Source organism: Populus euphratica, unplaced genomic scaffold (genome assembly GCF_000495115.2).
Source record: "Populus euphratica unplaced genomic scaffold, PopEup_1.0 scaffold442.1, whole genome shotgun sequence".
In the NCBI taxonomy this organism is placed as follows: domain Eukaryota; kingdom Viridiplantae; phylum Streptophyta; class Magnoliopsida; order Malpighiales; family Salicaceae; genus Populus; species Populus euphratica.
In genome coordinates, this window is record NW_011500222.1 from 192,648 (window position 1) to 200,813 (window position 8,166).

Here is an 8,166-nt window from a genome sequence, read left to right on the forward strand (position 1 = left end):
GTTAAGGAGTTATTGATACTTCAAGTGCAAAATAATGATATAAAACCTTGATAAAAATGTATTTTTAAGAACTAATCATTCTAACTTCTAGGTAATCATACTTTATCATTAATGGTGTCATGTATGAATAGAATTACTAATCCAATTCAAATCTACTTATAAAAATAGGGTAATAGAATAATAATTTTAACTTGAAACCCATCATGTTTTAAATTCCAAAATAACCTAAAGTTTTTGGATTGAATCAACTCAATTAGTTAACTTCAATTTACAAACCCCCAAGGTTACTAAATAAATAAATAAAATGTCACTTTAAATCTTTTAATTTTTTCTTCTCATGTCAATTCTTAATGGTAAAAATAGAAAAACAAACAATTCAAATTTCTTTTTCTCATTTTTTTCTCATCTTGCAAGAAAGTAAAAGTCATCTTTAATCTATATTCATTAAGATAATTGCAGTTACTTTTTATGTTGTTGTTTTATACCAATCAAGCTATTTTTACATTTGCTCATTATGCTTTGTTTGTGTTGATGGTTTATTTAAGGATAGATATTTTTTTAATAGAATTTATTTTAATTTATAAATATAAATATGGCATTTTCACTTTATTTATTAATAATAATATATTTGGATTATCCAAAAAAGAATTCCTAACTTTTACTTGATTTCATCTTAAGAGATAGTTTTTATATAACAATGAAAATGCATGCATAAAATGTGTTTATTCTATGCCAGAAAGTTCAATGGCTTTAAAAAAATTAGCTATTGTACATTGTGTTTTGTTTTTTAGAATATATATTATTATTTTCTAGAAAATCGTACTTATTGGTAAACAATTGGACCATTACCCATCTTACATGTTTCTATGCCTAGCGTAAACGTATCTTTCTTGAACAGAAACAAATAATGAGCAGTTTGTGCGGAGAGACATGGGAGGTGGCAAAAACCCCATTGATGATGGTGGGACACCGGCCTCGGCGGCGAGATGAATGTAATCCGATTTGGATTTAGAGGGATGCCTTGCTTGCTGTCGTTTTGAATACACTCTTTTTTGAATTTTGACGTGATGTGATTTCAAGTACTCAAAGCCAAAGGAGTGGAAAACAAGCCATGGCCTGCTCCGTGCATATTCCTTGTTTCTCTCTACTCCGCCGTGTGAGATTATAAAATTTGTATCTTTTCTGTTGTACATTCCTACACTTGTCAGTCATCGACATCTAGTTTTTCCACTTGGAAAGCCGGCTCCCGGCGATTAATATATTTGTCAGATGCCTGTTAACTCTATCTCCTTGTCAGTACTCGTAGAAGAATTTTATATTTTGAATACGACATTGAAGAGAATTTCTCAACTAGATTGATTTCAGAAGTGTATTTTCAATATCTTTTGAAGAGTGAACTTAATCTCAAATGATTGGTAACAGACTCGGGATTTGCACCTCTTAATGAGTTCCAAATTTGCATCTTTGATCCCCTAATCCATGACATACAACAACATAAGGCAAGACCCACACTGCCTTCTAATCCAAAGCATAATAGGTCATGAATCCTCTCCGAGCATCTAAGGTCTCATTGCAAATTAGTGGCTCCTTGAGCACACCGGGGATTATTTGTTTTTGCGTTGTAAATTTTATTTGGGTATATTTTAAAAATATATTTGGTTTTAAAAACATCAAATTAATTCAATTTTTTTTTTATTTTTTGATAATTTAAATATGCTAATATTAATATATTTTTTGATAATTTAAATGTGCTAATATCAAAAATAAAATAAAAATTATGTTAAAATATTTTTTAAAAATGTAACATACATCACAATATTAAAAACATACTAAATCTAAAAACGATACCTCAACTTTCAAGAAGCCTTATTAACATAATAGGCTTCCAACAAGCTAGTCTCAAGATTGAGCTTAAGTGTTCACATAGCATAATAAGGTAATACTCTCACGACTAATTCCCATATAAATACACCTGAATACCCATAGTTCACCTTAAAGTAGCACTTGAATTAATTTATTTATTCTTCATACAATTTGTATCAAGTATTAAATGCTCATATATTTTTCTATCATAACTAAACCTATAAAACAATATTAAGATATACTTATATCTAATGAATGGCCAAATAATATCATTTTTTTTCAGTTAATAGTGAACCATCAGAACCATTAACTATTAAAGACTAATATTTAAAAAGATTGTCTATAGATAGGTGCCACAATATTTTTCCTTTATCATTATTTCCATACAGATTAGTATAGATCATGACTATATAAATTTTGATGAGCCATTAAATAAAAGGTTTCAATTTCTTGTCTTTCATTCTTTCTTCTTTAACCAATAATAATATCTTTTTTAAACTTTATAAATACATACATAATATAGCTTTTAAGAATTCTTTCTAATTACATCTATATTGAAAAAAGTTTTTTAAATCCAACTTGAGAATTGTTTTGTTTCATTATTTTCAAGTCTAGCAATCCATTTTCAACCTTTTAGTGCAAATATTATATTTGAAAAGAACATCACCTTTGTGGGGTTTTCAATTAATTTTATTAATGTTTAAATTGTTTAAAAAATTCCTTTTGTTATCAAAGAAAAGAATTTTTAAAATCTTCTTATTCTTAATATCACTTATTAGTTTTTTTGTCCAACTTATTATGGAATAGAAAGCCATATATGTGAATGTGATGGACTAATGCTTATGAATACTGAAGCAAACAAATTGTAGGTATAACTATTACAAAACCAGCCTTATAGATACATGATTCCTAGTAGATATTGATTTTGAAGTTCAGACAACAAAATTGAATGTTTGGTCATTGTTTTTTTTTACGTTCATAAATGATAATTTTCTAGATGAGAAACATTTAACTATTTCTTCTAACAACCCTCTACCTAGTATATAAATTATATTAATTTTCTTGTAGGTAAGGTCATTCCTTTAGAATTCTTTTACCCATAAAAGAAATTTTTTTTATTAGAAGCATAACACTATTGTTGGGAGGAACTAGTACTCTATAAGCATTGTGTAGACCAAGTTATTCAGCGATGTGTTCTAGAACAGGAGATGGTAGATATTCTAAAGCATTTCCATGTAGTTGAATGTGAAAGGCACTTTAGAGCTTGTCAAACAACAACTAAAGTTCTTCAATTAGGATTTTATTGGCCAAACTTGTTAAAGGATGCTCATGCTTTTATTATAACATATAATAGATACTGGAATTCTGGGAATATCTCTAGATAAAATGAGATGCCCTTAAAGAATATTCTAAACGTGAAGGTGTTTATTGTTTGGGGTATTGACTTTGTGGGACTATTTTCTTCATCCTATAATAACAAATACATTCTTTTTGTAGCAGATTATGTACAAAATTGGATTAAGGTGATTGCAATTTCTACTAATGATCAAAAAGTTATGCTTAATTTTCTTTAAAAGAATATTTTTACTAGATTTAAGACCCTTAGAGCCATTATCAGTAATAAAATGACTCAATTATAAGTGGGGCAACCTTTTATCATCTTCTTGCTTGTAAAATTCATAAATCAAAGCCTTAGGTGCTAGAGTCACTCTTCATTGTTGGTGATGACAATCAAACACATTGTTGCATCATACTAGATGTTTAGAGGAAACATCATATTCTTGGAAATATTCATAAAGAAAATTAATCTATCATTGTAGTTCTTGACTATAAGATTACAATCCTTTATGAAAAGAGTATAACATTTTTCTAGAAGTTAACATACACTTAACATGCTATGCATTATGACTAGAATATAGTAAACATTTACGATGTCACTATGATTTCTATTCTTTAACATGATTGAGATGTTGCCTTTACTTCTACTAAAGTTTTTGAGGTATCTTCAAAAGTGACTTGTCTTGAAATTGTCTCATTTAGATCACCAAATAGGTTTCGTTGTCCATATATGTTATTAGTGGCTTCAGAATCTAAATACCAAACATTCTCTTGATTCTCACTTAGTTCATATTGGACAAATAATGCAGTTGATCCTTTTTATGGTCATATCTTCCTTTATGTAGTTGGGTTGTTCCTGTACCTCTGATAGAGATTTACTTTGACATTTAGTGCTATAGTGCCTAAACTGATTGCAATCATAACACTAGATATTTCTCTTGTCATGATTATTATAATCACTTTCTCTTTCTTTATTAGTAAAAGTTTGTTGCTCCTATCCTTCTTTAGTGTTTTTTTTAACACTTCTACCTCTGGATCTTATATTCCATGATTCTTTTTTTTTTTAAATCAATGAAATCCTCCTTGTTTTTTTTTTACCTCTTCCTCAAGTGGTAAATCCATTTGTTAAAGTCCCTCTTTGCTTATATATATCTTCTTTTAGGGATAATTTTGATTACAAGGTATGTTTTATTGCATTATCTTTATTTATTTTCATAATCTTTTATTCATGAGCTTGTAAAAAATCATAAGTTCATCCATCGCAACTTGTCAAGTTCTTTAGACTCTTCATTAATAACAACAATAGAATTAAATCTTGGATATAGGGATCTTAAAAGTTTATTAGTAATCCGAGATTTTTTAAAGGATTATCCATTTCTTCTCATCTGATTAAATATCATCATAATTCTTGTGTGATAATTAGAAATAGATTTTGAGGACTTCATTTTTAATGATTTAAATTCACCTCGTAAAGATTGGGTATGAATCTTTTTTATTCTGTTCACCTTTGTACTTTTATTAGAGAGCCTTTCATGTTTCCTTTAAGGTTTATACAAAAACAATGATCTCAAATGTTACTTCATCGAGATCTTGATAAATAATGGTCTTGGCTTTGTTGTCTTTTTTATATTGGCTTTGAGGACTTGGTTTTTTATGCCTTTTATAGAGAATCTTCTATTTCTTTGGTACCTAGTTTTATGCCTTTTGTAGAGAATCTTCTATTTCTTTGGTACCTAGTTCATCATTATCATATTCCATAATCTTTATATACTTTTTGTAAGCCAAAAAATGCTTTTATTTTGGTACATCATTTATCATAGTTGTCATTTATCATAGTTGTTTTTGGTCATCTTTGGGATGATTGAAGATGAATTAGACAAAAAAAAAACACTGCGGATGAATCCAGAATGGTCAAAGTAGTAGAGAAATAGTTTGAATTGGTTGAAAATGAAAGTTATGCTAATGTTACTAGTACTATACTTGTTAAGAAATTAAATATAAGAATTGTTAAGCATGATAGACCTTATAAGCTTCAATGATTGAATGAATATAGTGAAGTTATGGTGACTAAACATGTTTTGGTTTCTTTTTTGATTGAAAAATTTAAGGATAATGTTTTGTGTGATGTGATTCCTATGCATGCTAGTCATTTACTGTTAGGGAGACCTTGACAATTTGATAGGAGGGACAAGCATGATGAACTTAAAAATATGTATTTTCTTAAAAATGATGGAAGAATATACACACTTGCATCATTATCACCTAGATGGGTTTATAAAGATCAATTGAAATTGAAAAAGAAAAGTGAAGTTGGAATGGTAATACAAAAATGTGTGGTTATGTTTACCATATAAAAATATATATGGAAGTGGAAGACATGCTTATCTAAAATTATTATCAATTATTATTTTCATATAGTGTTGTTGAAGATAAAATTTCATAAAAAGAAAGTTTTAAAGGTTTACACAAGACCAATTAAAGCTAAAAAGAGAAAGCAAAGCCAAAATGACAAATAAACCATGTGAAATCATGAGTTTAAAGAGTGAAAATAAAATAAGTCTTAAAAAAAGAATAAAAAAGAAGAGAAAGGGCTTAGATTTGGCTAATTGAAAACAAAAAAGTTAATCCGAGAAATAAGAAGAAAAATAAGGATAAGAAAAGAAAAGAGTGTAAAACATATAGGTAAATACTTGAGTTTCTATACAATAAAGCGTGAGATCAAGAGTGCTTATTTTTTTTTTATTTTACTTATGTATAAGAAGATATATTTTAACACTAACAATTTTAATTATTTTATTTTTAGATTTTCTATATCTTTTTTTATATAACTTTGAGGATTGTATAAGACAATCAAAGTTGAATTTCAGTTTAATTTGTCCTATTACATTACTTTATACCAACAAGCACAATGTTTTATTTAATCATTGGATTAAGTTGATATTTTGCTAGAAGTTTTCATATATATATATATATATATATATATATACACATACATACTAGTAAGGAAATGTTCTCGGTACGTGCTGTGAATGATCTTAAAGATCGAGTCATAGGTTTCCAGTCTATATACTGATTTTATGAAAAGATCAAAGAAATATATAAATTATAAACAGATTTCTTATGCGAATGAACAAGGCAAGACCAACAATGTCAGGATCCTTGATCAAACACAAAGCATACTTAACATACATAAAATATAACAAGAATGGAAATAATGAAAATATGATCTTACATAAATTTTTAATGTAAATTAATATAAGAGATATTGGATGCAGAGGAGAGTGGAAAAAGGTTACTAGTATGAGTTCTAAGGGAGAATAAAATTTTTTTAGGGAAAATAATAGTCTGCCTTCTAAAGATTAAGGAGTCCTTTTCTATAGACGAGTTGACATGGAAGAGGCCAAAATGTCTTGTTGGAGATTCTGTCAAAACCCATGTGGTATTGTCTGCCATGATTAGGTGACGACAAAATAAAAAAAGCTTACATTTTTTGTGGAGCTTTCATCTATTGTTTTCTTGCCATCGATACTAGATTTTTTTATTTGTAGTAGGTAATATTTGTAAAAAGAAAGTTAAAAAAAAGGACTTAAAATAAAAAGGAACTCAAAATAGGTGAGTTGAAAAGATATGGCTTTAAATAGATGAATCTGAAAAAGTTTGAAAAATACTCTTTTTTTTTTTAGTGTCGCTTGATAGGTAGTAGAATACCAAAACAGTCATCTTCATTATCATTTCCAAGGGAAATTGCAGGAGATATCGATCCGGATGAGCTGGATTGGGACAAGACTATTTTAGGTCTTAGCTTTGTATAATGCTTTGGACTATTTGTAGGTATTTTTCTTCAGTTCTAGCAGAGGCAAGGAGAGCTGCCGTTTGAGCCTTTCTAGCTATAAACTTTGATTGAGGATAATGATCAATGATGGGAGCTATCTGATGTTTTTGTAACCATTCTATAACAACTAATTTGGAACTTTTGGATTCAGTTGCAAAGGAATCCCACCATTTGATTTTGAATTTATGAATAAGAATTGGATGTCTGTTTTGTAGATTATAATCATATAACCATTAACATACCCGTGACACAAAAAATTTTATACAGAAAATGAGTAGAGAAGAGAACTTCCTTTTAGAAGGAGCTGATTGAAAATTATTTTTGAAATGGAGGTAGCTGTTTTCAACTAGAGGATAGTCTTTGAAGTAGTCAACATGACAATCATAGTAGTCCTACCATTGAAGGAACTAGAGGGGTAGGTTTGTAGTGTTCATGTCATTATGAAAGTAGAAAAGCCAAGAATGACTATGGTTTGGATTTTGTAGGAGGAAGGCATTGAACCATGCCTGTTGGTAATCCCAGTACGTATAGGAAGTATTGAAGTCCTATGGGTTTGTACGAAAGTGTATGGAGAAGGAAAGAGGTTGATGTAAGGGTTGTCCCCAGTCTTTAGAGTGAATGACTTTGTGAATGATACGTGTAGAATATGCCGGTTCAATGTGACCAGAATGAAGTTTGAAGTGTTTAAATTTGACAAAATTAGTAATCTCAAGGATTGTGGCATAATAGGATTATGGTTTGGCTAGATTCTAGGGTTTGTAGAACTAGTTTGAGGGGAAAATTTTGGAAGCAGTAATAGAAGAGTTTTCATAATAAAATCCTTCTTTCATAGTTAAAATATTTTGGAAAGTAGTTGTGAAAATATATTTGGATTTGGTTTTTGAAAAACTGGTGTTGTAAAGAAATGAGGGGTTTTGAAGTAGAAATGTCTCCTTGGGGTTTTAAAAGTGGTTTGGAAATACTATCTATTTGAGATACGGAGTCACCGAAGGTCTGTTGTGACACTTTTTGTAATGTCAGTAGTAATATTGGTGATTTGGATATAGTGTCAACCCAATGTTGAACTGCATATGTTTGTATCTATTGGGGTTTTGTAGTTTCTTCTTCTTCTTTAATAATTGCCTCATTGTAAG